Source organism: Mytilus edulis, chromosome 1, assembly GCF_963676685.1.
Source record: "Mytilus edulis chromosome 1, xbMytEdul2.2, whole genome shotgun sequence".
Taxonomy (NCBI): Eukaryota; Metazoa; Mollusca; class Bivalvia; order Mytilida; family Mytilidae; genus Mytilus; species Mytilus edulis.
The window spans coordinates 115563786-115570490 of NC_092344.1; positions in this window are offsets into that span (position 1 = coordinate 115563786).

Consider the following 6705-nt stretch of genomic DNA (forward strand, 5'->3'; position numbering starts at 1 on the left):
ATAGCATATAAAAGAGAAAATACAAAATAACAAAAGGACAAGGTATAAGGGCCGTTTCTGGCCCCCCTTTTTCCAGAATTTTTAAACTTTGAAGTTGAAACCCATCACGCCTGTGTAATGAACTACAATATCTGCTCGTCCATGTAGAACCTTATTTTTAGGTGTTATGTACTCAAATATGTTCAAACTTGTATCTTGAAAAGGCTTAAACGGCGAAAAATGTAAAAATTCTACAATTTCGTCATGTTCGGAGACAAAATTTGACATCAGCGCCAACGTAGACCATCTTGAAATTTTCAATCATCAACTGTACTCTTGTGTATCTTTCACATTATAAAATATCATGGTGGTCTACGTTGGCGCTCATGTCTAAAAATTTGAAAAATAATCCGATTGTTTACAATTTTGACAAGTCATTATCATAATACGTCAAAGAGAACGGCACGGGTACGAAATTATTCCGGGATCCATAATTGATCAGAATATCACGTACGGATAGTTTTACGTCGTATCCAGTCATCAAGGCATGTCACTCTCTTAAAAAAATATGTTGTACGTGAAATTAGACCCATATAAATCAAAATAGTCTAACACTGCAGCCAAATACAGAGTAGTGTCCCTTGAAATATGGTGAATTAATTTTTAATAATTTTTATTTTCAAATATTCAACGAAATCTTACAAATGAATTTTATAGTAAATATATTCAAACTCTTTTTATAGTTCTGGTGAAAATCGTTTCATCAAAACTTATATATTTTGCACTTTGAAGTTTTCTATTTAACCATCTACAGAAAAATAGATTTATGTATCATATCTATTTCGTTCATGTCACTGTGGTGATCTGTAAAATGTGCAATATATCTAACATAAAAATATGTGCATTGTGCATTAAAAAGTAGTTATTGGAACAGAGAAGTAAGAATATTACAATGATTTGTTGATAGACGTCACAAAACTCTTTTAACAGTACTAAACTAATACATTATGCATCAGTGCAGTCAGTATTGAATCCAAAGTATGAAATGTAATTATAAACATAATTCCATGTAAAGAGCAGTATTGAATCCAAAGTATGAAATGTAATTATAAACATAATTCCATGTAAAGAGCAGTTGATACTGAAATTAAGTTAACTACACTTATACTATACTGTTAATTATGTATTTCCAGCCTTTTTATATATCGGTACATTAATGATTTTTCTTATATATGTGTCAGAGCACTCTTTTGACAAGCTGTAATCATAAAATAAAAGTACACATGTAGCATTCAATTGACTCAGATCCTATTTGGATTTTCAAATAAAACATGCTATATCGAAATTACTTTTAACATATTTTTTTAATATACTTTTAAATGTATAGCACGTTCGTTAAATTAAATTTAGATCTGTCCGTACGTCAATCCATTCATCCGTTCGTTTGTTTCTGTCCGGACATGTACGTCTAGCTATCTCCTTCAGTTTTTGACCTAAAAAGTTTTTTATTTATAATAGAGGTGTGTATGTCTACAGGGTTTTGATTTTTTTTAATAAAATTTTCTTTAAATGTCCGGTATTTTGACACATTAACTTTTTGGTACAAGCTATATATATATAAAGAGTCTGTTATTCTCCTACAGTTTTTGAGATACAGCTTTAATACCTATTAGGTTTATTGTACACATAATTAAAGCATGCATTGCCACCGGATTTTTGTTATTCTTCGAATATTCTAAAAATGTCAGGCTTTTGGGCTTGGTCAATATTTCTTGCTACTTTAGACACAATTAGGGTAGTTGTTGAATATTCACCAAAAACGGTAGTTGAACTTCTTTTACCTCTCACATGCTATATTTATTATTGAAGGCACAAATTGCACTACTAGTTCTACAGTTTAATGTCCCTAATGCAATAAAGAAAATTTTGTTTAGTAATTTCAAATATTTATTCAATACCGGAAAAGTTGAACACGGTGACTACTACAGCCAATATCATTGAGTGTGAAGTCAAAAGTAATATCTTCTTCTTTTTTTGCTTGTCAGATGAACCACAAAGTCATTGTAAGGTTAGGTTAACTACCCTCCTTTAAGAATATATAAGCAAGCTTACCAAAGACTTTACCTTTGGCTACACACTCAGTGAAATCGGCTGTAAATCTGAAAATTGAAACATTTTGACTGGACATTCAGAATGAAAATAATAATAAATCAACATTGAAAGGAGAAATTAAGGTTGAAAACGAGTGCACCCGCACGAGCGGGGATCGAACTCACAACTTCAGTGTTGACTGGCTAGTGATTACAGAAGTAACTTCTTAGACCACTCGGCCACCGATACCCTTTAATGAAGTATGTCTATGTTTCTAATCAAATTCAAATGTTTTAGGGTTTCATGAAATACTACTTACCAATAACTGTTGCATTAAAAAACCAGCATAACATTTTGGATAAGATAAGCGGATGTGGTATGATTGCACATGATTCTATACACCGGCGATCAATGTGCTTATTTCAGGATATATATTGTAGAAATAATATATTTGTACTGAAGCTTGAAGATGTTCATGCCTCTTTCGTCTACATATTTTCATGAGTTTTTAACGTCTTAAATCCTGACCTCATCAAAAACTTTGAACTTTGTTTTCAGCATTTCTTTCTTTAAAATATTGTGTTAAGTGTTAAAAAGTTCACAAAGTACGATTTTTGAAGTGACAAACAATGGCATTGTACAGGCTATGCATATTTGCTATACATACTGTATACATCTGGTACTGAATCTTCAATAGCAGTTTTAATCCATCTGAGTTGTTTAATGTACTGGTAATCATCATGTAAATGTGAAATGCTATATTCATAACTTCCACTATTATTTATGGATTAAATAAGTGTGCCACTTCTTGTATAACTTAAAGTTGTTTATGTCCCGTTTATGGGCATTATGTTTTCTGGTCTGTGCGTTCGTCTGTTCGTTCGTCCGTTAATCCGTACGTCCGTCCGTCCGTCCGTTCGTCCATCTGTCGCGCTTCATGTTAAAGTTTTTGATCGAGGTATGTTGGGATGAAGTTGAAGTCCAATCAACTTGAAACTTAGTACACATGATCCCTATGATATGTTCTTTCTAATTTTAATGCCAAATTAGAGATGCTGCCCAATTTTCATGGTATACTATACTGGGGACACATTCTTGTTTATTTCACCTATTAACTTGTTAATGTTTATACTTACTAATTATCATGTGACAATATAATTTGTATTTATGCTTTTTTTTTTTTATTAAACCGACCAATTCCTTGATAGCTATCTTTTATTTAATACTAAAATTGAGAATGAAATGGGGAATGTGTTAAAGAGAAACAACCCGACAATAGAGCAGACAACAACTGAAGGCCACCAATGGCTCTTCAATGCCGCGAGAAACTTCCACACCCTGAGACATCTTTCAGCTGGCCCCTAAACAATTATGTATACGAGTTCAGTAATATTTGGCGTCATACTAAACTCCGAATTATACACAAGAAACTAAAATTAAAAATCATACAACACTAACAAAGGTCAGAGGCTCCTGACTTAAATGCGGCTGGGTTAAACAATTTTTTTGAGATCTCAACCCTGTTTCTGGTAACAGCATATGATTTAATATTTACTTCATCAAGATATAATAATGATACCAAACAAACCTACTTCGGTATACAAAGAAAACCAAAACATTATTTAATCGTTGCTAAGCACTATATTGGCTGCTAATCTTTTTATCAGCATGATATACAATTGACTTACTTTCATTTCTTACTGCTAGTCTTGCATGTATTAACCAATCTAACCTGGTTTTACTCTAATTTGTACAATGAAAAATCAAAAGGGTTTTTCTGTAGTTCAATTTGATTTCTATCTTTTTCGGCTGTTGCTAAGCAACTTTTAGGTTGCTATGGTCAATTTCATTTTCTTGTAAAAATAATGACTCAGACATGTCAGACATCATATATATGAAAGAAAAATTATTTACGGTAGCTAAATCTTTAAATATTGCCATATTCATACCTCATATGGCCGAAATTACAAATTTTTGAACCGTTGCTAGGTAAAATTTTTGTTGCTAGGTTGTTGCTAAGCATTTTTTTAAACTGAAATTGAAGTGACCTTTCATTTGCAAACTCAAGTTATTGTTAAACAAACAATACTATTTTGAATTATGCTAATATGTAATGAGAAAGCAATGCATATGTGATAATTTGGCTATTTATTAAAACCGTTGCTAGGCAACCTTCCTTTCACCGGAACATAAAAAAATCATAGTTTTGAATAGTTTCTATACTAAGGCTATCAATGATATATATATAAACTTATTTGGGAAGGGGGCAAAAAACGCCTCTTATCATACCTTGTCCTTTGCATTTTTTCTCTAAAGTTTTAAATATGGTACATTCCTGGATTGTTAAATGTTGTAATACATTCTAGAGATTTATTGCATGAACTGCAAAAGAATACATCTTGAACAAGTGGATTAAAAGACTTAAATTTATTATTTTATACCATGATGAACATGCTCGTCTTGGGAGTGAGTTTATTTGAGAATTTTTTTAACCAGATGGCAATTTTGCATTTTCTTCCCTTTTCTTGTTATAATTCTGACTTTTCGTTAAATGGAATGTCTCAATTTCCAACTGTCTACTGTACATAAGTAATTTCTTGATAGTGGTTGCACAAAAAAAAAATGCTTTGATTTCAATTTTTCAGTTATCTGTTCTTTCTGTGAATCATTCTTTTCAATATTAAAATTGAAACCTTTCCCTATATGTTCTTGTCCCTCTTTACAACATAAAGCAAAATTTATCGCAAGGTAAAAGTTGAATGTATCTCCATTGGAAACGGCCAATGACACCACTTTATCAGCACAAAAGGTTTCACATGATGTAAACAATAAAATTTAAGGGTAGGTAAGTCATTGCAATTTTACATACATTTGTGATGTGAAAATGACTATTTATTTGATGTTTTCTTTTGTTTCAATCATATACCTAAATCCTACCAAAAAACACTTCATTGTGTATGATCGTTTGCATAAATAAAAAACTTTCATAGTCTATTATCTCCCCTGTCTCAATTTTTTTTAACTGTTAATGAATTGGTATTTCATTAATAAAAACATACAAGTGTAAATTAACAAGTTTCAATAGAATAATGTCATCAATCCAATCTCACTTGTACATCTACCCTTAAGTGAAATAAGATATTTTTTGTCAAAATTTCAAAATAAAGAAAATATGAATTATCTCCCTTGTCACAATTTCATTATTCCTTTCAATTTATTTTCATGGTTTAATGACTACTTTTATTTCAAGTTATAAAACTTCTATGATTTGTACAAACAATCATTGTAAGGATGTATTTCATGTCTGTCAGATGAACTTTTAAAAACAATTCTGATTAGGACTGTTTTTTGTATACAAAACGCAATGTTCTAAATGTAGTTGGTGTATTGAATGATTGTAAGATGTACATACATGACCATCTGACAGGAATCATATAATCTTGCCAACTCATTTTAATAGTTGGTAAAATCCATTGGTCAGTGATAAGTTTCCCCCACAAGGTCTGTTTCTAAGATACAAATTACAATAGGTTAGCATTTTCTGGTGTAAAAAATAATTGTGAGCATCAACATTGAGCTATAGTTATACCCGATACAAAAAGTAATCATATCAAGCAGTCAACCATATTTGGTGTAAATAATGATTGTATGTGGTACACATCCATCTGACAGAGCTCTAAGCATATGTCAATCTCTTGCAAATATAATAGGAGGAATGCCAGAATAGATAATTTCCAAAACACAAGAATGGTCACTTTCATCTAACAGTGATATTAACATATTTTCTTATATTGTTTTATAATTTCATATGGGTTTAATGATGGTTTAAGATTTTAACTTTTTACTTGTACCATAAAACTTTGAATTCCAGTGGCTAGTCCAAAAGGTTTGGTGGGTTCTGGATGTTTCAGACCCCCTTATTTTGATGATCAATGCATTTAAATGGGGAGATCAGGTTGGAACACACACCCCACCCCCTTAGCCCTTACCAGGGCTGCCAAATCTCACCCATTTAGCATGAGACTCACACATGTTCCTGCTTTTTTGGAAACATTTCCCTTCGATCTATTTTTTCTCTTTGATCTTTTCAATTTTGGCCAAATCTCACACATTTGCTTTATGAAAAGTTGGTAGAACTTCCTTAGGGACGACATCAAAAGATCGATGTAGGATAAAAAACTTAAATCAAATAGTTTGGGGGTGGGGGGGGGAGGGGGGTTAAAATTCTGCAAGTTTTGTATATCTAAAATCGATTTTTACATACATCCCTATTTGTAAATCAATTTTTCCCAAATTAAGTTAAGAGGGGGGTGGGGGGGGGGGGGGGTCAGTGTGAAAACTATGTGAATTAAGTTTTTTATCCATCATTGAACTTTTGATGTCGTCCCTTATTAGCCCCTTTTCAAATGGCTGGATCCACCCCTGAAATTCTGTATTTATATAACAGAAGGTAGACATTTACTGGAAAGAGATGTTATTGGATATCAGAGTTTATACAACTAGTGAATTTGAAATACGGATAGTTTGTTAAGAAAAGTCGTTTCATTTTAAAAATATTGATTCACACCTCAAGTTTTCCCCATTTCGAACCTCAAAACTTAATTCCGTATCCGTTATCGGCTCTATTTTTACAAT